The sequence below is a fragment of the Myotis brandtii genome, unplaced genomic scaffold, assembly GCF_000412655.1.
Source record: "Myotis brandtii unplaced genomic scaffold, ASM41265v1 scaffold67, whole genome shotgun sequence".
NCBI lineage: Eukaryota > Metazoa > Chordata > Mammalia > Chiroptera > Vespertilionidae > Myotis > Myotis brandtii.
Genome location: NW_005370610.1, coordinates 3,389,604 through 3,416,874, shown reverse-complemented (window position 1 = coordinate 3,416,874; position 27,271 = coordinate 3,389,604). Strand labels below are relative to the sequence as shown.

Sequence of the window (27,271 nt, the reverse complement as noted above, 5' to 3'; positions counted from 1 at the left end):
TATCCAGCAGTTTGCTTTCCTCCAATTCTGTCGTTTGTGTCCTGTTTCTTTGTCTTGGCATTTTTTTATGCTTCGCTGTGTCGATAGAGTGCCTTTCTGTGCTAAGTGTCCCAATTACCTGAGGTAGACACTCTTGGTGCACCCCCTTGTGGGCTTTGTGCACAGTCTTGTTGTGGTTAAGCCTTGATTGTTGTAGTTATCACTGTGAGGAATTGACCTCCAGGCCAATTGGCTGTGAGAATCAGCTGTGTCTGCGGTGGGAGAACTTCTGTGCTGGAGACACCCCTCTGGGGCTAGACTTGCTTCGATGGGGCTTTGGTGCTCACTGAGTCTGCCCCCTGAGTGTGTCTTTTATGGTTCCACGGAGCTGCAAGTTGGATGGTCCCACTCTGACCTCTGGGCTTCCTGGCTCCTGGATCTCTAGGGAGGTGCTAATCTAGCCTTTGCCTGAGGCTATCCAGCAAAAGCCTCCCTGCAGGGCTTGGGCGGGGCAGGTCCCACGGGATCACAGGGGGGGGTTAGCAATTATGGCTGCTCTCAGTCTTGCCCTCAGAGGCTCTGCTTCTCAGTGTCCCAGTAGTCACTGCAAGCCCCACGGAGAGAAAGCTGCCCTAGGGTTCTGAGCGATGCCAGACAGTCCCGCTTCTCCCGTATGAGTGTGGGTCCTTAGAGACTTGCCCGGAACTGGAGCTCAGAGCCTGAGACTCCCTCCCGATTGAAAACGACAACCGCGCCCTCAGCCTCCAGCCCGCTCCGCATGCACTCCGAACCTTAGTATTTTACTTCAGCACTGCGCCTCCTCTGAGCCTCGGTATGCTTTTCTCTTTCCTCCTAGTTGTAGAACTTCCACTCAGCCAGCTTTCCTGTGGTTCTGGATGATGTCCGTTCCGTCTTTTAGTTGTATTTTTGAAGTGGTTGTTTGAGGCAGCAAACTCCCGTGTTTACCTATGCCGCCATCTTGGTTTCTCTCACTTTTTACTCTTCGTCATTACGTTTTAACACATATTCTGTACTCAGTTTTGAATAAAAACAGCTAGTAGATTATATTCATCTTCAAATATGATGTTAGAACTTCTTTAGGCATAAACTTAAACAACTCTAAGAAAGAAACTTGTTTAATTTTTGTGTTGGGCCATTGATGGCTATGTCCATTGTTAATTGAAATTAGAGTTGAAACTTGTTTATAATAATAGATTTTCTATAATAATATTATGCATTTGGTTTATTCAAACTGTGGATTTATTATTCTGAATATTTAGCAGAATATTCATAGTTATAATTAGACTAACAAAGGAAGTTCTTTTATAAAGTACTTAAGTCCATAACTTAGAAATCTTACTTGAGCTTGAAAGTTGAGGATAAAGGCAAATGTCCAGGGTTGAATAATAAATATAATAAAATAGGCATATTTCCATGGTAGAGTAACAGACATTACAAGAGGAATTTTTCAAACTCAAATAATACAAAAGTATATTTTAAAGGCATTGTTAGCTCAACAAGAATTATAAGTAATATTTGATATTTTCCCCCAGATATCTATAATCCTAATTTACCTATGTTAATTTACTTTAGAACTTGTTTCTAAATATATGGTGAATAATATTTTTTTAAAATGTTTCCTACCTTTATTCATGGTTGTCATAGGTTTGTGTCTATGAGGCTAATAGGCAAAGCTGGTCAGGAGAAAGCCTTGCTATGAGGGACTCTCTCACATATTAGCCTTAATATCCCTTTTAAAACATGTTTGCAGTTGAGTCTCACTGTGCTCAGTTTTCTAGAATAATCTATGAGAATAGGATGAGCTATAGTCATTGATTTTCCTTTCTTTTCCATTATAGTTGGCAGATGATTAGCTGTTGTCTTTTGATGAAAAGACAAAAGATTCTATTTTATAGAATATTTTTGTTCTTTTCTGAAATAGTATTGCTATTAACTTACCAACATTTTTAATGTATCGCTTTCTATTTCTAACTCACTGTCTTAAACTGATACTTGAAAGGCAAATGAGGAAAAAAAGGAGCCTAATGGGGGCACAAGCCAGATATGCAAATGAGAGAATTGAGTCTTTTTAAGTGACCTACAGATTGTGCTAGAATGACTGTTACTATGGTTACCTCCAGGGAAATATTCAAGATTAAAAAGAAAAACATAAAAAATAGGCTATTTGCCTTTTCTGTTTCTATTAACTATGCTAATTATTTGTCTCTTTGTTATGATTGAGGAAAAAAAAATAACCAAGAAGAGAATATTTCCTTTTTTTTTAAAGGAAAAGTAAGAGAAGATAGTTAATACCTCCCCTTGAACATTTGAAAATTCATTATTTGTAGGAGGATGTAGTCCAACATCACAGATGTAGCTCTGATCTCACTAATTCAACAGCTGACCCTACAATAATCTTAAGATTTCTAGTCTCTATATCAGTTATATTTTGCTTTACAATTCAGCAGTTTAAAACAACAGTTAAAATAGTTTTCAATTGTTTCATGACAAATTACCAGCAATTTAGCAACTTAAAACAACACAATGTTATTGTTATAATTTCTATGTTCGAGGAGTCCACTGTGTTCTCTCTCTACTCAGGGTTTCATAAGGCTGAGTCCTCAACTGTAGGCTTGACTTAACAAAGATCCACTTCCAAGATCCCTCAGGTTATTGGCAGAATTCATTTCGTGTGGTTGCAGAACCAAGGTCTCCATTGTCTTGCTAGATATTGGTGGATTACTGCTTTCAGCAGCTAGAAATTGCTCTCGGGTCTTGCTATGAAGAATCTCTCCTGAGTTGAAATCTATTCATGTTTTAAATCTTTCTAGCATTTTCTCCTGATAATAGCCAGAAAACAACTTCTGATGGGCTTATATTACTAGATCAAGCTCATTAGGTAGATAATCTCCCTATTTTAAGGTCCACTTTGCCATAGAATATAACCTAATCATGGAAGGAAAGCCCATCAGGTTCACAATCCCAGTGATAACGGAATGTGTGCATGTCAGTCAGGTAAAAAATCCTGTCTGCCACCACCATTTATAAATGTAATGAACATGTTGGGCTGGGCTCAGCTAGATGATTCTTCTGGTATGCGATGTTATAGGCTGGTGTCAGTGAGGTCTTTTATGCAGCTTCAGTCAGCTGGATATAAGGCTGGGGCTTGATGTTTAATGATGGCCGTGTATGAAGAGTTGTATGGAGAGGCCAATTGTCTTTCATCCTCCATCAGGTTAATCTAGTGTTTATTACCATGTCAGTGGTCAGAGTTCCAAGAGAGAGAGCTTAAGTGTGCAAAGCCTCTTGAGACTTAGACTCTGAATTCATACATTCCCCTCCTACCACACTATGGCCAAAGCAAATCCCAAGTCCTGCCCAGATTAAAGAGGTGATGAAATAGACTCCACATCAATGAGATGGGAAGACTCTATGAACATATTTGGTATCTACCATGCTTTACTCTTTCTAGATGAGAATAACTATCAAAAAGAAGAAAAAATATGAAGAAGGACTATATATTCATAAATACACAATTAGTTAACATTTATGTAATTTATTTTAAAAATTTTAAATTTTACAGTGAATATTTTTGGATTGCAGGGTCTGGGGAAAATGCAGTTGAAATTTAAAAGAGTTAGAGAAACAAAACTACAAAAATGTTATTTTTTATAGCTATCTTGTAACAGGAAGACTGCAAGTAAAAACTAGGGGAAATTTTTAGTTGAAACTAAATTTATTTATTCTATTTTAACTCTGCCTTAACCAAAATCTTGGTATCTTAAAAGGATGGCATGAAAAATCTTTGACTTATCATTCACATTTTGTCCTCTGGTGAGCTATTCATATACAAAAAATAAAAATAAGCATCCTTCCTCTGTAACCACTGTTTTAGCTTTTATAAATATTTATATTTATTCTTATCATAGAACTTCAAAGGAAATTTGCAAAACCTATATAGACATTTTCATCTATTCAGGATTTGTTACATGCCAACTTTCTTCCACGGCTTTTCACAGTCTCACAGGAAATAGTGGATAAATGAACTAAATGAGACAAAGCTATTTATTTGTAGGGCCTTATAGTATCTCTTAGAAACTGGTATTCAGTTTAGAGCATGTTGTTAGGGAAAAATTGAACATCTATTCTCTATAATCAATATTGGCATATTTACACTATGCCAATATACACAATTGCTTTAAAGAAAACAACAGTGGACTTATCTTCCAATGATAGCAGATTTTGTTTTAGAAGACAATCCAGAGGAATGGCCTCAACCCTTAGCATGAATCAAGTCTTATTAAAACTGAGGATTAGATAGATTAGCTTTCCAAATTCCAGGGTTATGGTGAGTCCAAGATTCAAGTTTGCCTCCCCTTCCATGATGTCTTTCAAAAAGGCCATCTGCCTCCACACAGCTCCCTTAAATTCATTTTACTGATTGTACTGCCATGGCTCCCAGGAGAGTGGAGAGGACATCTGCTTTCCTCAAATATGCAGATGTTCAAAGAATTTATAAACTTCTCGGATTTTTAAATAAATATTCACTCCTAGATACACTTCAAGTTGTATGGTATTGAAATTCTAATTAGTTTTTCTTTCTGAAAAAGATTTAACAAAAAGAGAACTCAAGAGATCAAAGTATTCTGTTGCTGAATGGAGTAAATGTTCCAAGAATACTTCTATACTCCTCTTATATGAACCATAGGTTTAAATACACCCTCGCTCCTAAAAATATCCAACATGATGTGTGTTCATTGTTCATTAAGAGGAGATCAGGCCTGAGATCTAGAGATATGGAGTCCAACTTTGATTTTATTCATTCAACTACCAGGTAGTTCTTGTGAACTTAACAAGTACCTGTCTGCTCTGGAAATTGGCAGTAGAATAGTAACCAAGATACCATCTTTTCTGCCAAGGTGTATGGATTTTGTATAGAGAAGGAGGATGATAAATAATATAATTTAATATGTCAAATAGTGATAGGATAACTGTGAAATGCCTATTAGACATCTGAGACTTTGCCTCCAATTCATTACACAATCATAGACAACATAGGTAACCGGTGAAGATCTGCTCTAGCATCTGCCACATGGAGGAGTCCGGCTCCAGGCCAAAGAGTATGTGTTGTGTTAGGCCCAATCATGGCAGCCTCAAGGGGGAAGCTGCCCTCCCCACACCGGACCACTTACACAGCCAGTGCACTGCAGGCCCTGGAGGGAGTCACAGGCAAGGACTCAGTCCTCTGGCTGGTCATGCTCTTCATGAAGGTACATTCTCCTGCCTTCATTCAGAGACCTCATTATGTAAGGCATCCTCAGGCACCGGGGTCAATGCGTCTTTCTAGGGGAAGCGAGAGGATATCCTTGATTCCTACTTGGAGAGCCATTTGTTCGTAGCTCCCTTGGCAGTGAGACAGCCCCACATCTGTGCTGATCCACCTGAGTCTCACAGTGCACTCACTGCTCCTTGGGGAAAATGGAACAAGGGGTAGTCGTCACGTTCTTGCTTTAGCCTCTTGCTTATACTCTGGCAGGAAGTGATTGAAGGCTTTATTGTTACTTTCCTTTTGGCTTGTGTTTAATCAGGGACTCTGACACTTAGCAGCTCAGCTCTCTGTAGTTTAGCTGAGCCGCTGACAAATGGTCCTGGAGAGGCTCAAGCAAGTTTACCATTCCAGTAGCAGCTCCGGAATTCACATGAGCAAGGGGCTATGCATGTTAATCTTTGATCATGAGGAAGGAAGTAGGGGAGCTATGACTCATACCTTAAAATTGCACCAACTTAAAAAAGGACCATATTTTTATGTATATACTTATAACTCATGTCACAACACAATACAAATTGTAAGTTATCCTGAAGATGCTTTTTTTTCATACTTTTAAGCATCCTTTCACCTCTAATTCTATGCTGTACTCCAGCAGTGCCAATGAGTTATACTTCAATTTTATAAATATTTATCAAAAAACTATTAGACGCTGGGAATAGAGTGGTATGTTAAAAGAGGCAGACTTCCTGTGAGGGTGGTCTTAGTGAGGCAGAAGTTAAACAAATAATAATAATAATAAAGCAAGATGTAGTTTTAAAAGAAATAGCATGAGATGTGATGAAAGAAGGTAACAGAAAAAAATATTTAAATTTATAATTAGGGTGTGGGAGCCATATTGAGGAAACAACCTTTCACATAAGATCACGTAAGACTATAGGAAGAGATCAGCGCAGTAAAAGAGTATGAGTGCTATTACAGTCTTTCATGTAATGATCTGAGGTGGGGCACAGTTCAGAGAAAGATGCAGTATAAAAAAAATTGATTTGAAAAAGTTGAAGTGGCATAGGGGTGTACATCATTATTATGAATCATTACAATAATGCTGTCTAAATGCCAGGAAATTTTATCTGTGGCTGAAACCTAAGTAACAGACAAGCTCTGAACACAACCACATAACTATAATAAATAGTTCAGCATCCTATCTCAGAATACACTGGCTTATTGCGAGGAGCCAGAGCAAACAGGGAAGATGCTAAGATCTAGAATAAGCAGCTAATGTTCGGCCAGGATGCAGTTGCTGATACCAGAAAGGTCTTTCCGGTGGCTAAAGCTGCTCTCAGAGATGCTAGTGGCAGATAACTGGGTGTTACCTACCCTGCTTAGCAGGGTGCAGGGACCCTGGGAATACAGATCCAGAAAGCAGCGAGGTGGCGTCAGAATTGTCTGTCCACTGTGACAGGGGTGGGGAGTCACTAACATGTCTTCTGCTCTGGTCTTGGTCTCACCTATTTAGGTCACGGCAAGTCCTCAAATAATGTTGTGTCATTATAGTGATGAGGGGGGAAAACAGATTCCCAGCTGGGCCCCTGTCTGTATGGGGTTTTCTCTAGAGACTTTGGTTTCCTTCCACATACTAAAGATGTGCACAGGAGGTGAGTGGGCCTGTCTACATTGTCCCAGTCTGAGAGTGAGTGTGGGGGGGTGTGAGTAACCCTGAGACAGAAGGGTGTCCTGTCCAGGGTGGGTGAGTTTCCAAGTTGTACCCTGAGCTGCCTGCATAGACTCCTACCACCGGTGACCTTGCATTGAAATAATTTGGGTGGAAAATTATTATCTTATTTGTCTTAAATGTATGTATAGTTCACATTTATGTCAGTGTTTAATATTAGAAGGGGTTTGGGGTCTTTATTTAAAAGTTTAGTAATGTTTTTGTGACCAGAAATATGCTGTATGGAATAAACTCTTATTTATATCAAGTAGCCTATGTTAAAATTGGTTTTGTTGTACTTCATTTCACTTAAAGTCAGTTTCCAAAAAACTATTGATGACATTAAGTGAAGACTTACTGTACTAGAAATTGACTGTCGAATCATCCTATGAGTCTGCCCTTTACCTGATGGAACGGGTGTTCCCTGGTACTGCTCTTCATTAGCTCCTTCATTTGTCTTGCAGTTCTTTAGGGACTGGCTTATGCTGACATCTTCAATTTTATTTCCTTCTATTCCTCTCCCTCTAGGGCAGCACTTTTTTCACACTCAACATATTTTCATTCCTCAACGCACTGTGTTTTGTCTGAGGACTGGAACATTATACATCCTATTCTCTCTGCCAGTAACACTCTCTCCTTTCCCCTTCTTTGTATCTCAGATTTCTCCTTGACTTTCATGTATCAATTTAGATATTTTCTTCAGGAAGTTCTTTCTGATCCCAAGTCTAGGTTACACATACCTGTTCTGTGTGTCCACAGGAGTCTATACAGCACTCCTAGGTTGTGATTACATGGATCAGGGACTGCAATTATAGACAGACAATGCACACCAGCTTGTTTAGATAAAATGGTTGTTCTAAACAGTGGGGTAGTTCGTTGTTGTTTTTTTGTTAATCCTCACCCAAGGATATTTTTCCACTGATTTTTAGAGAGAGAGGAAGAGAGGGGGAGAGACAGAGAGAAAGAAACATCAATATGAGAGAGACACATTGATTGATTGCCTCCCACAGGCACTCCATCCAGGGCCAGGGATCAGGCCTGTAACCTAGGTACATGCTCTTGCCCGAAATCGAACCTGAGACCCTTCAATCAGCAGGCCGATGCTCTAACCACTGAGAAAAATTGGCCAGGGCAGCAGTGGGATAGTTTTAAAACATGTCTTCCAATACTGTGACACTTCTATGAAGAGGTGAGTTTAATATTCTCTTCCCTTGACCACTATGGAGTGACCCCATGACTCACTTTTAGCCCGAGAAATGTGCCATGTGTGACCCCGACACTATGTCAGAAAGGGTAATGCAGGTTCCGTCTTGTTCACTGAGGTAGGCAGAATTCTGAACTGGGCCTCGGAGATTCCGTGTCCTAACCTGAGGACATCATCCTTGATTATGTTATGTTTTGTGGAAAAGGGCATTTTTTCATATATAATTGAAGGTATTATCATTTGACTCCATGTCTCCATGTTAACCAAAAGGGATATTATTTGGGTAGGCCTGACCTAATCACATGAAACCTTTAAAAGTATAAAGATTTCTCAGACTAACAGCAGAATAAGAAATAAGAGAGATTTGAAGCACAGTGGGGATTTGAAAGGAGAGGACGTGATGTTAGCTGAGAGGTTAGGAGGGTCTGTCAGGGGGCCTGTGAGAAGAGCTGGGGTGCAGAACCACAAGTGGTTTCCAGGGGATGAGCATAGCCCCACTAACTACCAGAAATGGGGCTCTGGATTCTATGACTGCAAGGAACTGAATTCAGCCACTGGAATAAACTTGGAAGCAGATTCTTTCTCAAAACCTTAAATGAGAATGCAATGGGCCAGCAAGTAGAGTGTGAGACTGTGGGAACCACGCCAGAGACCCCGGATAGTCAAGGCCTTGTTACTATGCCGGAATGGCCAAGGCCACTCTGAACATGGGAATCTTAATCAGAATGTTCAAAGCTAAGATACCATAAACAGGTGCAAAGCTACAGTGATCTCATGGTATACTGCACATGCATGCCCTTCTATAACCCAAATGATTGATGTCATCGTTGGCACCTAGCCTCTTTTGTCTAAGTAGTATAATACGTTACTGACCAGCCAGTGTACAGGCTGCTGCTGCTGCAATGAGAAGAGTGCTGGGGAAGCTGAGATAGGCACAGAGGATATAGCTGCTATGTAAGGCTTGAGAGGTTGGAGAAGCTGCTGAGACAGAGAGCTCAGGTGCTGCTACTATATGAGAAGGTGAGTCTAGGGGCAGCATGCAGCTGCTCAGATAATAATTGTCAGTACAGAGACTGATGCTGCTTCGTGGGAAAGATGTTTTTGTTAACCAGCTGGTGTGCGACTGCCTGTATGGAACTTTGCTATGAAGAACTGTTTTGTCTGATGGCTATACACTGGCTTCTACAATAAAGACTCATTCTTATTCACCCACAACTTCTTATGGCTTCTCTGTCTACCACCTGATATCCAAGAAGGTCCAGCCCCTGGCAGAGGGAATCAGCCTTGATAGTTAGTGTAATGGGCAGGGTTTGAGAAGGAACCTGCCCCTACAGTTGGCATAGTTGTTAGCAGAATTCAGAAGAATATATGGACTCAGAGCATATATTCTAGCTGTTTCTGACAGAGACTCAGATAGAGAACCCAGCTCACTGGGTCTGAGCCTACCCAGATCTAGTGAGGTAGCAGTTCCAGAATAGTAATAGATTAAAACACACAGTGGATATATATTTTACAGAATCGTGGGATGTAGGTGTTGCTTTGAGCCAGTACGTTTGGAGCAATTTGTTACACAGCAGTGGAAAACTACTTCTTGTTGAGTCACCATTTAAAAAATCTGAGGACTCCAAGCCAATCATGCTGTGAACAGGCTCAGGCCACATGTAGGTATTCTAGAAGAGTTTCAGCTGAGGTCCCAAGAGATAGCCAGAATCAATAGCCAGATATGTGAGTAAAGACATCTAATGATTCCAGTCCCCGGCATAGGGTGACACTGAGCCATTCAATCTTCCCAGCAGAGGACCAAGACACTGCAGAGCAGAATCAAGCCATCCCTGATGTTTTCTCTATGAATTTCAAACTGACAGAATCCATGAGCAAAACAAGATATTCATTTTAAACTGCTATGTTTGGGGTTAATTTGATATGCAGCATTAGAGGGTAACTTCTGCCACCATATGGGTATTAAGTAACTTACAGGAACTCTCTTAGAATAGACAAGAAAAATAATTGCATTCAAATAGCCAGGAGTGCAGAGAAAGGAAAGATAAACATTGTGCTAATGGACTGTTCTGATGGAAACCCAACAGTTGTACACATGCAGATCTACATCGATGAGGCTAGAGATTGAAAGTGAGACACTGCATTGCAACTACTCCAGAAGATGCAAAAACCCTCCCCTGTAAGGTCCTGCCTGGAAAAGCTGTTCTCCTATGTGGTCTGAAATACATGATGTTCACATGTACCTCCATGTGTAGAACATTTGAGGCCAAGGTATAAGCAATTTGTATATTGTTTTAGCTTTTCTGTCTATCTATATATATAATTGCCTAAGTGACCATGTGACTGTTCGACTGTTTGACCGTTCAACCGTTCGACCGTTTGACTGGTAGCTATGATGCACACTGACTATCAGGGGAAGATGCTCAATGCACAGGCATGGAAACATGGAATAGACTGATGAAGCCCAGAGGGAAGTGGAGGGAAGGGCAGGAAGAGATTAACCAAAGATCTTATATACATACTAGAGGTCCAGTGCACAGATTTGTGCACTGGTGGGGTCCCTTGGTCTGGCCTGAGGGGATTGGGCCAAAACTGGCAGTCTGAGATCCCCCAATGGGTCCCAGATTGTGAGAGGGTGCAGGCCAGGCTAAGGGACCCCGCCAGTGCAGCAATCCATGCACTGGGCCTCTAATCTATTCTAATAAAAGAATAATATGCTAATTAGACTGAACATCTTCCAGGCAACCTTCCGGACATCCTTCTGGACAAAGCCACAGTGGCAGAGCTGAGGCAGAGGCACTTAGGGGCAATCAGGCCATCATGGAAGAGCAGTTAGGGGGATCAGGCTGGGAGGGGAGAGCAGTTAGGGGGATCAGGACGGCAGGGGAGAGCAGTTAGGGGGATCAGGTTTGCAGGGGAGAGAAGTTTAGGGGATTAGGCCAGCAGGGGAGAGCAGTTAGGTGGATCAGGCCGGCAGGGGAGAGAAGTTAGGGGAATCAGGCTGGCAGGGGAGAGCAGTTAGAGGCGATCAGACAGACAGGCAGAGAGGCTAGGGGCTATCAGGCAGGCAGGGGAGCAGTTAGGGGCATAAGGCCAGCAGGCAGAAGTGGTTAGGGGCGATCAGGCAGGCAGGCAGGCGAGCAGTTAGGAGCCAGTGGTCCCAGATTGTGAGAGGGATGTCCAACGGGTTGTGGATTGGAGAGGGTGCAGGCCAGGCTAAGGGATGCCCCCTCCCCTGTGCATGAATTTTGTGCACCAGGCCTCTAGTATAAGAACAGAAAATAAAAATGAGTGAGAGTGAATGTGATTGAGTCACAATATAAGTCTACCAAGAATATTATCCATTTATTCATTCTTTTATTGGAAATAAATTCCTAGAAGGAAAGCAGGCTGTCCTGTTCTTTATTACACGTTCAATATCTGGTAGAATGGCTGACACAGAGCTGCTGCTTGTTAAATATATATTAACTAGAGGCCCAATTCATTCTTCGTGCAAGAGTAGGCCTTCCTTCCTCCAGCTGCTGGCACTGGCTTCCCTTGCAGCCCCGGCTTCATCCAGAAGGTCGTCCGGAAGGATGTCTGGCCTAATTAGCATATTATGCTTTCATTATTATAGATAAGCAAAAGGATGTTTTCTTCTTTAACAACCATTTCCTGCCTGCTTTGGCAAAGCTCACTAAAACCATTTTGAGTATGTCATGCTAATTGAAATCTTTCTGAACTTTGAATTTACCTTTGTTTTGTCTTTGCTTCACCTGATGTTGACATGGAAGGATAGTTTTATCATTAATATCTCAGCTTAAATATAATGTCTGCAAAAAATCTTACTGGACTACTTTCTCTAAATTGATACCCACTGAATATCATCATATCATGTTCCCCTATTTTAATTATCTACATGGCACATATTAATATAAGATATGTTCTAATTGATTGACTTCATTTTATTTGCTCTGATGTAATCTGTATGAGAACAACTACCTTATCCAGCAGTGTCTGACATACAGAATGGACTGACATACAGAATGGATATCAAATATGTAGAAAATTGACATATTTCAGTCCTCCAACCTCCATCAGCCCTGACTTTTGGAGTTTGAGTGGCTTTATAATTAAACAAGAGGCCCAATGCATGAAAATTGTGCAAGAGTAGGCCTTCCTTCCCCTGGCTGCTGGCACTGGCTTCCCTCTGGCACCCAGGACCCAGGCTTCCCTGTGGCCGCTGGCAGGCACCCAGGACCTAGGCTTCCCTTGCAGCCCTGGCTTCCTCTGGAAGGATGTCTAGTCTAATTAGCATATTACGCTTTTATTATTATAGATTATTTTGAATTGACCTTCCTGCCTTTCTGCTCTGTATTTTATGTTATGTCCCTTCTGGAACTAAAATATATTTGGATTGTAATAAAAGAATTGAATTCTCTTGTGGACAGCTCTGAAAACTGTGATCCCATCACCCACCTCACTGGCTATGAACTCTACTTGCCTTAGTTCATGGTGTTCTGCAAAGCGGAAGAAAGTGTTAGCAACAAATGAGCTAAGTACAAGGCAAGCTAGAAATAGGGATGTGACTGTCCAGGCAGAATATGGGAAAGGCTGCCTCATGGCTGAGAAGTGCAGTTATTAACTGAAAGACAATTTCAGAAGAAAATAAAAGCCAAAGTGACCTGAAGCAAATCCAGTGTGTTAGATTAAATAAAGGTTTAGAAACTATCCTGGCAAAATTCAGGTCCATTAGAGTGGACCAGTCAGACTTGGTAGATGGAGCTCTACTAGAGGAGTAGAAATTGATTGTATCACTTGAGTCTGAGGTGTGTGGATGATGAAAAGAGATGTCCAAATTCTAATATTTTGTTATCCAAACTTCCCTTCCTTAAGGAAGGGAGACTTTCTTAAGGCATAATATAGTCCCAGCTATGGAGAGGAGAGAAAAAGAGAGAGAGAGAGAGAGAGAGAGAGAGAGAGAGAGAGAGAGAGAGAGAGAGAGAGAGACTGCAAGGGCCAATGACCAGGCAAGGTCCTAAATCAGGGAAGACAAAAAGGAAGTGGAGAGAACGCTTCAGCAGTTCTCATAGATATAGCATAATGTCCTTGATAGTTGAGAAAGCAGACAGTGTTTTAAAATATTTAATTCCCCAATATCAAAATCAATCCTTTCTGAGATGATTTTGGAAGGAACTCTATTTAATGTCTATTTTCAAATTTAAAACCTTGTTTTAGTTTTAGTTGTAAAAAAACACACCCTGCATTACATGTATTTATATAAGTACGCAAAAACAAACAAACACACACACACCTTCATTTTGTTGACAATGCCATTAGTCCAAATGTAATTTTAAATATAAAATTTAAAGCAAAATTATTCTCTTTTCATAGCTACTGCACAGGGACATTAGTGAATTGAAATGTGGAATCTAATGAACATAGTAAATTGATGAATAAAATAGGTCCAGAGGCATGGAGGCATGGAACAGACTAACTTATTTCAGAGGGTACTGGAGGAGAGATGGGAAGAAATTAACCAAAAAAAACTTATATGTGTATATGTATAGCTAATGGACACAGACAATAGTGTGGTGAAGGTATGGGATAGAATAGGAGCTGAGAGGAGGGCTGTGAAAGGGGGGAAAATTTGGGGACATCTGTAATACTATCAACAATAAAGTAAAAAAATAAAAACTTTACAACCCTAATCATAAGAATAGCATGCATCTATTAATATAAATACAATTCCATTTAATCACAATCTTATAGAATATGTGGTTGTTTAATATCACACATCCATAAAAATATTTGTTATTCTATTAAAAATGTATTTATTTACATATCCATTGTATTCAATACTGTGCTAAACAATTGTTCTAAACAATCTGGTTTTGTGCTTGACTGAAGAACATTTGTAATTAATTGACTATATTTAAATATTCCTTTGTAAAGTGCTGTAAATATTCAGCTTGACATAAATTTAAATAAACTGTGGATAGCAATGGTACCTACTTACAACCATACTATGAGGATTAAATAAATTAATATATGTAAAGTGCTTTGAAGTTGCTTAGTACATAATATGCATTAAGTAGTAACTATTATTATTATCACTAGAGGCCCAGTGCACAAAATTTTGTGCACTCGGGGGGTCGCTCAGCCAGGCCTGTGCCCTTTTGCAGTCCAGGAACCCTCGTGGGATGTCCAACTGACATGGAGGCGGGAGCCTCTCCCACCATCGTCGCTGCACTCACCAGCCATGAGCCCGGCTTAGGGATTCTGGCTGAGCGGTACTCCCCCTGTGGGAGCACACTGACCACCAGGGGGCAGCTCCTGCATTGAGCGTCTGCCCCTGGTGGTCAGTGGGCATCATAGCAACCGGTCGTTCTGCCATTCGATTGATTTGCATATTAGCCTTTTATTATATAGTATTATTATTGCTATTATTTATATTACTGCTATTATTTATATTAATGTTACTATTAATAGTATAACAATAGACTAGTCCATAGGAGATCGTAGATAAGTTAGAGTAACCACTCCCTACTAAGGCTTAGAACACTAGGTAGCATAGTGTTGGAGGTTTTATACCTTTTCTAGTACTATAACACGTTACTATATTCAGAACTCATAATGGAATTCATGTAGGAAGTAGACAGTCAAACCTATGTGCCTGCTGAAAAATGTCACTGATCACACTCCACTGTGTGGTTAGAAGTAAATTTGAGTAACTTATCTGTGGGTTGTCTATCAAAGACCTAAAAATTCTAGAGATTAAATTCATAACATTGGGTAAAAATATGTTTTATTTGGGAAGTAGGGAATGATCAGTACAGCTTGAAATCAGAAATAAAAACAAAGCTGAAATGACACCTGTTAGAATAAACAAATATAGACTTAGGCATCTGACTTCATAAATTGGCAGCAGACTGCTGATTAATATTTGCAACTATGGGTCATCATAATCTGAGTTATACTTTCAGAAATAATTCTGCAATTTGTGTGTATGACAAATTGAAGAGGAACACTACTAAAGTAGTGATGCTGATTGGAGAAGATGGCAAACTTTATTCACAATGTCATGAGGAACTAAACTTCTGATGGCAGTAGAAATAGAGTTTGATCTCTGAGGAGGAAGATTAAAGTGGATTTGAAGTGCTGGAGCCCTGGCCATTGTATAGAGATAAGGACTTTTCTTTCAGAGACAAAATAAATGAAGGCATTTCTCCAAATTCTCTCTCTGCCATAAGTTCCTTCAGAATCCAAATAGTGATCATGCCCTTATTTTGTAAAAGCTTCTATGGCATTTCCAACTCTATATGATGGACTTATTAGTAGAATTTATCACTATATTTTCTGTGGATTTTTATCAATAGATACATACTGATTGGATGAGACAACATAATGACATGAGTGAGCATAATTAATTAGCCTTCTTATACATACCAGTAAATTGTTGAATAGTTATATTAGCTTTGCTATTTTATTTATTACTTATTTAATATTACTTTATATTTAAATAAATATTGTTTGAATTCTAGTATCACCTCTTAAAGTCATAGAGACTTAAAAAAAACATGGATTATTGCTGAACATAACAACCAAAGACCTTGGAAACTATAAAAATGTTTCTAGCATCCCTAATATCAGGAAATATTTTTACAACTTTCATATTGGTTTTGACATAAATAGATTTTGCCTTAGTACAATTTAGAAATGCAATGAAATGGAAACTAAAAGATGCATAGACTAAGGCCAATTAAAGTCTCTATATTATTCATTAAAATGGTAGTAGCTTTGGCTCAATGGATAGAGTGTCAGCCTGGGGACTCGAGGGTCCCAGGTTTGATTCTGATCAAGGGCATGTACCTTGGTTGCGGGCACATACTCAGTAGGGAGTGTGCAGGAGGCAGCTGATCGATGTTTCTCTCTCATCGATGTTTCTAACTCTGTATCCCTCTCCCTTCTGCTCTGTAAGAAATCAATAAAATATATTTTTTTAAAAATGGTAGTAGCCATGTTGTCTCTAGTCTTTCTGCCCAAAGGTAAAGAATTCAGCCAACTAGAATACCAAGGAACACGCCTCAAGTAAGGTGAACTTATTCAAAGTGATCACACACTTAAACCAAATGCAACTGTGCAATTGTCTTGCCTTTAATTCTTCTAAGAAAGACATTGCTTTCAGAGTTAAAGTTATATCCAATATTAAATATTATCTCTGCAACAATAAATAAAACATCCACTAGCTATCAATCAGGAGTGAGTAGTAAACCACTGAATCATCTCTAGAAACATGAAGTTATTAAACATAAAGAGCAACTACCAGCTATAGATTATAAAATATTTTATAAATACCTTATGTTTTATAGCTGCATGTGCATCCTATTATTGGTTGGAGCAATCAGACCCTAGAATACAATACTTAAAATAATACTTACAGCATATTATATGGTTTGTTCCCGAGAATAAGGGAAAAGTATGAAATGGCAATATCAAATTAGCTTTCAGGTTTATCCAGGGGCCTTCCGAGAGTCACCTACAATACAAAGCTTAATAGATTAAGCACACTTCTCTCAAAGAGTGTATGACTTGAAATTTAGACAAGGCTTTGCAAGGAACCACATGCTACCCTCCCCCAATAACTCCTAAGTTCCCAGCACACAGTTGTTGACTCAGGAATGAGCTCAAGATTGGAAAGAAAGTTTACATGGGATGTTTGAACTAGACATAATAATAATAATAATAATAATAATAATAATAGCAACAACAACAACAACAACAAGCAGAATATAGTGATTCATTTCCGGTGGCTAAGATGTGAACTTTTTGTTTCCTGTGCATTGATTTTCCAGTTTCTGCCATGCAGAGGAGGATAAAACTGGCACACAAAAAATTTCACAAATGATTAATAGAGGGGAAAACGGCAGCCCACACTTAAGTCTGTGATTTTATTTTTCCGTTATCCAGCCACTTTTGCTGGATAACGCAAAACTAAGAGTTTTGTACTACTTATTTCCAATGAACCAGGATTCTTCCAATAAGCTTCCTTTTGGCCACAGCTTCTATAGGTTAGCTTCTTTAATTTTCAAGCCACAGATCCTCCTGTGTTTAATTAGCTTAAAAGTTATCTTTGCATTCAATGATATTTATGACATATAAATTATATTGAATACCTTATCCTATCTAATAAAGAGGGAATATGTTAATTGACCCTCAGGCCATCACAAAGATGGCAGCACCCACAGCCAATAAGGAGGGAATATGCTAATTGACCATCATGCCCTCAAAGATGGCGGCACCCACAGCCACAATATGGTGGTGCCCAGTCCCCTCAGCCCCACTGGGGCGCCTGCCTCTGGAGTCCCCCAGTCCCCTCAGCTCCCCAGCTTCCCAGGGATGGCCCGAGGAGCAGGCAAGCCTCTGATGGTGGCTGCCTAGCCACCCAGGGCTGCCCGAGGCTTAGGTAACCAGGGCTGGCCAAGGCTTGCACTGCCGGCAGTGGCAGCAGCAGAGGTCTGATGGGGGCGTCACCTTCCCCTGATCGCTGGGTCACTGTCTGCCCCTGAGGGCTCCCGGACTGTGAGAGGGGACAGGATGTGCTGAGGGATGCCCCCCTCCAGTGCATGAATTTTCATACACCGGGTCTCTAGTGATACTATAGATGCACACTTGGAAAGACAGCACTATAGACTGCTTCATAGAATGTACATTCTAGGGAAGAACAAGGCATTTAAAAATGATGAATTATTCTATTACGATTTTGATGAGGGTGATGGCAGAGAAAGCCTAGGTTCTGAGAGTGCATGTGAACCATTTCTGGAAAGCCAGGGAGGCTTCATGGAGGAACTGCTATTTAAGCAGAGTTTGGAAGTCTGTTTTGTATTTCCTAGAACAATTCTTCCATCTCCAACCCACTCCAAAATATATTTAGAGTAGAAAACTGCTCTTATACCCTTCCTCATTTTTTTTCCAATTCTATTGATTCCTTTGCTTAAGACATAATTTTTTTTATTCAGGTGCCTAATACTTATTATTAAAAAGCCAAGCTTTGAAATCGCGAGTCTTTTTGTTGTTCTAAATGTATGGCACTTGTATTTAAAAAGTCATGTGGCTGTCAGGATGTCTTCTATTATGAATATAAAAAGACTAATAAAAAACTAAAAATAAAAAGTATCTTTATTTTTGTCATAACAAGCTTTAGCACTGCGAACATAGCATATAGAAAGGTAGCTTCTGATAGAAAGATGAGGCTAGGGTGAAATTGAAAGGAAATGAGGTACAGGAAACACCTACTACAACCCTTTCAGATAATACTGTGAAAGGCAGCTGTAGTGCGTCATTGAATACCCAAGAGGAAGTAATGAGCTCTCTGCTTCTGTAAAAACATGGCATGTGTGCTTAAATCTGCACAATGCAGGAACTATCTGTCATAAGCAAAGAGATAGAGTTTGGGGAAGGCAAAACATTCAGAAAGTATAAGACCAGGTATGGTAAAGGAAGAAAACATTTTTCCTCCCCAAGAAACCTACAAACAGTTTAGTCAGAGCACAAAAAGTGAGGAGTCAGCTGCCACAGATGAGACCACTGAGGTGGTACCAGGCTTGGAGGCAGGTACAATGCGAAATAATTTATGTTTAATCTTAAATGTAATGGAAATCCAAGTACAAATTATGTAATTTATTTTGTGAGATCATGTGACTACAACAATTAGGAGCCTGCACTCCAAGAATCATGGTAGGATGTTATCTTCTTCATGTGTATGTACCCATTTACCTCCAGATCAATTATCTATACTAATAAAGAGCTAATATGCTAATGGTCAATACATTGTAACGGTAACGACCAGGTCATTAACATATTAACTGGGGCATTGCTCCGGATTTGGGCAGAAGCGGGGAGGTGCCCAGAGAAGGCGGGACCAGCCCTAGGCCACTGGAGGGAACTGAGGGTGGGGCTTGAAGCAGCCAGAGTAGGCCAGAGGGTTTGGGAGCTGGGCCAGGCGCGCTGGAGCTCTGCATGGACAGGTTAGGGTGTCAAGACAGGGCGGCGCCACGCGATTTCAAATCGTGCGCTGGGCTCCTAGTTTCTTTATAATGCTGGTGCAGAGAAAGAGTTTTACAAATTTGTGAAATGTCTACATTGGTCTCTGTATCAGCTGACCACTTTGAAATTAACAATATTTGAGACACTGTGTTCCATTTGTGCCCATGTGATGGAAAAAAGCAAGCCTCCCTTTACACTCTGTGTACATGGATACTCTTTCCTGAGGGTCTCAGCTTTATATAATACGAGAGGCCCAATGCACTGATTGGGCCAGCCGGCCGGGGGCAGAGGGGCGGGGAGGGACAACTGTGGGAGGTTGGCCGCCTGGGAGAGGTTGGCTGTGGGAGCTCACTAACCACTAGGGGGCAGCTCCTGTGTTGAGTGTCTGCACCCTGGTGGTCAGTGCACATCATAGCTACCCTATGGTCATCCAGTCATCTGGCCGTCACAGTTGCTCAGGCTTTTATATGCATATATAGATGTACTTTGATGGCTCCCACCTGTGTTTTAACTCCTATATGCTGTCATTGCTATACTAGAACACCCTCATTTAATTGTGCATGTGTGTGATTGTGTGCATGCTGGTGGCTTCTCTAGAAAGATTTCTAAAAGTTCAGAAGGGAAACACTTGAAATGATATCATATAGGAGTAAAGAATGAACTATTGTCATGTCACCTTTTATGATTGTCAATATAGAAAAAATGGCAGGTCTGTATCATTAAAAAGAGGTAGAGAAATGATACTGTACTTCAAAAATAGAAAAAAATAGTTTCCAAAGCATAAGAATGTAGTCATATTTATTTTTTCATGAGATCAATTTTAGAGAAATGCTATTATGTCTAGCTGAAGTAATTTTTATGAACATAAAAGACCCTAACATATTTAAAAATATTACTGCCCATTGGCATTAATAAATTATGAACTAAAATGAAGTGCCCATTGGGAAGACATTTATAATTTGGATGCTAAACTTTAACTTATGATATGGAAAAAGTCAAATGATACATTAATTAAATTAATATCTGGCCCTACACTGGGGGGAAGGAGCAGAGGATAAATGATAAATATTAACATAAATGTTAGAATTGTCGTTCTGCATGAAAGTAAGTATTTTTACCAAATTCAAAAAATTATCCAACAGGTAAAGATGATAGCATAACAAAAGATACCATCAAAATTTAACTTTAGGGACTAAAGTTATTCAATTTAACTTTATTTCTGTAATATAAATTGTAAATTAATTCAATAAAGATAATATTTTTAAAAAAATAATTCTATCCTCCAATATGAAATTTTAGGTTCTGCATCATTTCAAGAGAATGAAATGGAGGTGTTTATTTTAGTACTTTGGTAAATCATATATAAGCTTAAGTAAAATTTAGTTTTATTATTTACATAAAATTGTCTGATTTGTTTTCATTTTATGAACAGACCAGTATAACATGTATATGGTACCACATTAGAAACACAAAAATGAATCCAATCTTGTCTGATTTTTAGGTAACAATAAGCCATACTAACACATTCTTTTCTTTAATGTAAAGTAAGGATGTGAAATTATATTTTGTTTATCAAAGTAATATCATCATGCAATTCAGTGGGAGAAGTTCCCAAAGAAAAAAATGGAAAATCTTACAGCGTGTTTAAAGATGACTTCTATACAAGAAATAAAGAAGCTCTGTTTCAATTCCCCAACTTCAGACCAAAGTGGCCAAGTTTTCAAAAGTTCACTGGCACCCATTTTAAAACTTGATTAAATCTCTCACAGGCTGCCATCAAAATGTTGGCCAATGTTATAGTCATCTCAAGGCTTCCCTTGGGGAGAATTCCCTTCTAAGGTCACTTATATGGTTGTTGGCACGATTCTGTTCCTCCTGGTCTCTTGGACTCTAGGACTCAGTTTTTGGCTGGTCTACATGTTAGCTGAAGGGTGCCCTAACTTTCCTACATAAGTCACCTCCATACTATGACAGCTGGCTTCATGAATGAATCTCATGACAGAGAGTGAGTGAAAGCCAATAAAATGGCAATGATTTCTATCACCTCTGTCATATTTTTTTTTAAGTTAATCTTCACCAGAGGATGTTTTTCCATTGATTTTTAGAGAGAGTAGAAGGGAGGAAGAGAGACAGGGAGAGAGAGAAACATCGATGTAAGAGAGATACATTGATTGGTTGCCTCCTGCACGAACCCTGGCCAGGGATTGAGCAACTGAGATACGTGCCCTTGACCAGAACTGAACCCAGGACCCTTCAGTCTGAGGGCTGACCCTCTCTCCACTGAGCCAAACCAGTTAGGGCTGTCATATTTTCTTTGTTAAAAGTGAATCATTGGGTTTAGCTCACACTCAATGGGAAGAAAATATGCAAAAGTGCATATTAGGAAGCAGAAATCGTTGAGGGATACCCTCAAAGTGTGCCAACCACAAAGGGTGTGTAAATATATTCCTGCTGAAAACATTTTTTTCCAAATTTCAATGAGTAAAAAATCTTGGTCCCCATGAGACATCTGAAAGAACTCTTACAGTAGTAAACACTAGAAAGCTGCAATCTTTCGCCAACTAAATGTCACATACCATTCTTCCTCAAATAATATACTGATTTGTACAGGACATGGGAAGCTCATAATCACAACCTGCCAAAAATAAAGGAACATTACAATGGTAGTTGTGTCATAAACAGATCCTATTCAATATTATAGAGTGCTATAAATCAAGAAGTTCTGTCAGTTACTTAAACTCAAATTTCATTCCTCAGCTGCATATATATTGATTCTCAGAGATTTTACCTTGCTTCCTTTCATCTGGATTTTCACATAATATAGTTGAAAAGGAGAAAATAACATATATCACTGTTAATTATCCACACTCAAAGAAAACACGGTAATGAGAATACATATTTAGATGGAGACGCTATCTTAAAAATTCAATGCATTTAATAGTACCTCACACACTAATGCATACAGGCAAGCCAAGTCAAAAATAAGAATGACTATTCAAGGAAGATTCTTTAATACTTACCGAACTGCTGTTAGATGAATTTTTAGAAAATGCAGAAAGATACGGAACATTTTCTTCCTATGCTGAGTGATTCATTAATGTTCAACTACCTTAGATGATACTGTGACTATCCATGCACGTTATTGGAAAAATGTAGCCCTGGAGAGTTAAACAAATGTAATGCAGGGAATAATGTTGGCCCAGGAGGGAAATGTATGACCTACTCACTATATTAAATTTATATTGTCTTTGCTTCTATGATTGGTTAAGAAAACCTATAAAAATAGTTATTAATATTTTAGAAAAATTTTGGATCAGCTATTGTTCTGCGTTTATATAGGAAACCAAGCAGACTACTAGACTTTACATTCAAAGGTTATATTACACTGGACCATTTACACAATGTACGTTCTTTGAATTTGAAATTTGATTGCACTTGAATATAAACTATTTTAAGAGAAGTTTGTCCAGTTTAGTTGTGACAGTAAATAAATAGATATATAATTATTGACTATCTACTATGTTCCAAATATAATTAGATGACACAAAAATCTGCAACTTTCTTCAGAATTATATTAATTCAAATTTGTAGATCATTTTAGCATATAGAAATAAATTTCACATCCGAAAGGAAGTTATTATCTTCCACATATCTCTTTGAAATAGCAACTTCAAGACTATCCAGCTTATAAGGTGACATAACTAAAAAATTCTGAGCTCATTGTTTCATTCCTCTAAGCACGTTTTTATCAAATATGCTTCCATTCCATCCAAGTGTGTAGAATGGTGTTCCTTTGCACATCATCCATGGATTACCTGATTAGAATCACCTGGACGATGTGTCAGCATGCATATTCTGGCCACAGACATAACCATTCTGAATGAAATCTCCAAGGGGAAGCCAGAAAATCCCCATTTTCACCAATCTCCATGAGATTATTACCTCCAGTAAAGCAGAGAATCACTTATCCTAGCTGTGCAGATGGGTACCTCTCAGCTACGGAGATGAACTTTCATTTGTAAAACTCATAACTAGGGCTTGAAAGAAATGGGAGATAATGACCAGAAGACTGGGAAGTGGTAAATTGTCCTAAAAAGCATTTTGCTTTTCAATAAAAATTATTGAAAGTTTATTATGTGTCAAGCATTGTACTGGCCCTTTGCATACAGTATCTAACTGAAGTCTTCTATGAAAGAGAAATTTTGAATTCCCAATTTATAAATAAAGAAACCAAGACCGGGATAATGTATTGACCTAAGATTACACAGACATCATAGGAGACATTCAAACCCACGTCAGTCTCATTTAAATTCTCAACTGCTAGGTTACCTTGGAGAGAACAATGTGGTCTGCAGTGGTTAAAGAAAGTGTCCCTGGGAAATGCAACTCATTTGGGGCTTTGCTATACAGAGAAGTGGCTCTAAAAATGGCCACTGAAGAACAACTGGAGTTTAAATAAGTATGATAAAGTTGAGAGCGCATTCCTGCTTTGACCAAGAAGGCAAATAAATCCTAAAGTTGGACATAACTGAGATGTACGTGGCACCAAACACTGAAGTGTAGAGCAGTAGGTCAAGTTCCTTCCTGGAAGACGGAATGTTCATTCCTCTGGTAGACCAGAGGTGACAATTCTTACTCCCGTTAATGTGAGGAAGGGAAAATTTTATTTATGTGATGGTATTTGATAGAATCTTTATTCTGCACCTATGTATTGTTATGACTGAAACATTTAAAGCAATTGATCTCTCTGTTCTTGGAACTCTCTTCTCTTTGGAGTTGAGAGATCTTGGTCCATCTAATTTCCTTTCATTACGTTTTATCAGTCCCTTTGTCTCATTTGTCCTTCTTTGCTTAGTCCAGAAAGGGGCGTTTGTTCTGCCTGTTGTCCAAATAAGGACTCCAATGGTTTTGACTACAATTTCTGGCAGGGATTTCTTAAACTAGTGTCCCAAATGTTCAGGGTTACTATGGCTTCACAGTAACTGGTGGATGCCAGTGCAGTCTGTATAGTTATTCATTCCTTGTTTTACGCTGGCAGTGTCTGAATTTTATTTAAATTTTAACAGGGCTCCATATGGATCATCCTAAATCCTTAATGGAAAGTCAATTTCTCTTCTAGTAGATTGATTTAAGAATGGAGATATGAATCAATCCTAGCAATTACACATTAGATGAAATTGTCTGGAGGAAGGAAAGAATGGTTCTAGGGAAGGATTATTCCCTGGTCAAAAAAGATACACATAGAAAAATCACCATTTCTTTAGCTGGACATTTTCAGCTCTGGATGCTATTCTTGGAACTGATGCATCCATCTTGTGTCTGTTAAGAGGCCTAGTCCAAGTGCAAAATGACGTGCCAAGAATGGCAGACAAGAAAGACAAAACGTACTAATGTCCATGGTGGTATTTTGAGGAGACGTATCACCATCCTTGGAACTTACTTATATGTGTGTGATGATGAATTTTTATTATTTAAATTATTTTAATTTAGTTTTTACTTGCAACTAAAGGCATCTTCACAAATTCTAGTGAAAAAAGAGACTTACACAACCTTAAAACTGTGAAACTTTGTACATGGTTCTGGGAATAGAATTTGTAGCTTATATGAGATTTGTAAAAATAGGTAATAGCAATAAGTTCCTAAAATGTACAGATGGACACATTAATGACTTGTACAAAAGCATCCTCTGTATTATGTACATTAACTTCACTCTTATACTTCAGTAAAGCAATCATTTCTCTGTTACCTAAATAAAATGTAATCATGTTATTCCATTGCTTTAACCTCTATTCCAAAGGTATTTGCCTTTAGAAGAGAAAACAAGTCACATTGTGTACAATTTTAATTTTTCTATTTCTTTATAACAAGCTTATTGGATTACTCTAATCCTTCAAAAAATCAATAGAAAATGCATATAAAGCTTCTTGAGTGATGTGCTTGTCATGAATAAATAAGTAAAAACATAGAGGGTGACCTGGCTGAACCACATCAGCCTTTCAGCTTCTGCGGACTGAGCAGTGTTCCATTAAGGGGGTGAGTCTAGGAATACCAGGAGCTGGCCATGGCAGGAGGCTTGCCAGAACTTGGAGAGTCAAGGAGAAGCAGAAGATACTGAACAGGAACAAAGAAGAAGGAACATCAAGAAATAGTGCCTTCTGGAGAGCATGATGCTAAGAGAAGTAAGCCAGTCGGAGAAAGATAAATATCACATGATCTCACTCATTTATGGAATATAATGAACAACATAAACTGATGAACAAAAACAGATTCAGTGACAGAGAAGCATCGATCAGACTGTCAAATCTCAGAGGGAAGGCAGGGGAGGGTAGTGAGGGGAGCGGGAGAGATCAACCAAAGGACTTGTATACATGCAATAAGCATAACCAATGAACACAGACACTAGGTGGGTGAGGGCATGTGCGGGGAGGTGGAGAGACAGTGGAGGGAAAAGGTCACATATGTAATACCTTAATCAATAAAGAAAAATAAATGAATAAATACAAAATAAAAGCACAACATAGGGATTCCTGGGATGGTGGAATTACTCTGGATTGTCTTAATGCCAATATCCTGGTTGTGATATGGTGCCATAATTTTGCAAATGTTACCATTGGGGGAAAATGGGTAAATGGTACATGGGATATCTCTGTATTATTTTTTACAACCACATGTGAATCTATACTTTCCCCCAAAAAAAGTTTAATTACAAAAAAAAACAACAACACAAATAAAAACAATCAAACAAAAAATACCCCAGAAGTTCTGGATTCTGATCCTATATCCAGATGAATTTTAAAAAGAAAGTAATTACTCAGCCTCTGTTTACTCATTTGTAAAAGAGTAAATAAAGTGTGCACTATGTCCTGGAACTGGGCAAATAAAGAGAAAATGTTTAAGAAAAAAAAGAAATCGTGTCTCTCACTTATGGAATAAAGAAGGCTAACACTGGAATGGGAAGAAAAAAGACAGGCAAAGCTACACATTATCTTTTGAAACTCAGATGATGAACTAATTTAACTCTCATTTATTCACAAAAATCCTTCAGAGCAGTGGCTGATTGAATGGAGAGAGCATAGGAGAGCCATGTGTCTATCTGCCTGAGACACCACCTGTCTGCTCCCTCTTCATTGTGGTAGGAACGAAATCTTTTTCAGGTTCAGCGTCCTCAGTGTATTCCTGTGGGAAGGAACTAAAAGGAAAGTGTGTTGCCACTTTATAGGCAAAACTTGTGGTTCTCCTTCTGCTGATTAACACTGCTTCTCTGGAAGATGCCATTCAGATACGAATGCTCTGTTTGTGAAAGATGCTTAAGCACTGGGTACCGTAGGGGGTGCTTGCCTTCTCTACTGAAGGTTGTATAGATTCTCCTTGTCCATAGCCAAGTCCCATCACCTCTCTAAGGATCTATAATAATAAGCATAATATGCTAATTAGACCAGACAGCCAAATGACCTTCCGGACGTCGTTCCGGATGACCTTCTGGACGAAGCTGCGGCTGCAAGGGCCGAGGCAAGCCACTGAGGCAAGCTGCCACAGCAATGAGGACCGAGCCCTTTGTACAAGTGTCATGCATTGGGCCTCTAGCATAATATAATTAGATATTTTAAAGAAAAATAATGTAATAAATGGCAAGAATGCAGGCCCTAAAATCTATTTTGTAATACAAAAAAACAAAACAAAACCACAAACAAGATTATGAAGACAATTAAAAATAATATGAATTTCTGAAACAAATTTATGCAGCTGAAAGTTTATTTCATCAGATAGGAATATAGTTTAATATAAAATTAATTTGATTCTTTCTCTTTTAAAAATTATGAATTAAAAATTACCACACTAAATAGATTTTTTATTGAAAGGGTATTCTATATGCTAGTCATGGTTCTATCTGTTCTTAATTTTAATTTACCCTAATTACCTTGAACCCATAAATAATGAAAATTGCCAGGGAACAATACTTGGCATAGTGAACATGGATTTTGGAGTTAAGCAGGCCAAATTAAACATGCATCCTGTTCTCTGATGCTGTTCTAAATTTGCATAAGTTACTTTCAATGTGTAAGCCACTGTTTTCTCATGCATATAA

At 39.0% G+C, this 27,271-nt stretch overlaps 1 long non-coding RNA gene across 1 annotated transcript in view; it reads left to right on the top strand.

The window, feature by feature from the left end:
* Nucleotides 1-25,406, top strand: part of LOC106723885 — a 27,665-nt gene extending 2,259 nt beyond the window's left edge. Inside the window, exons 2-3 of the long non-coding RNA XR_001359623.1 lie at nt 1,365-1,370; nt 25,366-25,406. This is a non-coding gene — a long non-coding RNA (uncharacterized LOC106723885). The remainder of the gene's footprint in view (nt 1-1,364; nt 1,371-25,365) is intronic.
* The last annotated feature ends 1,865 nt before the right edge of the window (nt 25,407-27,271 follow it).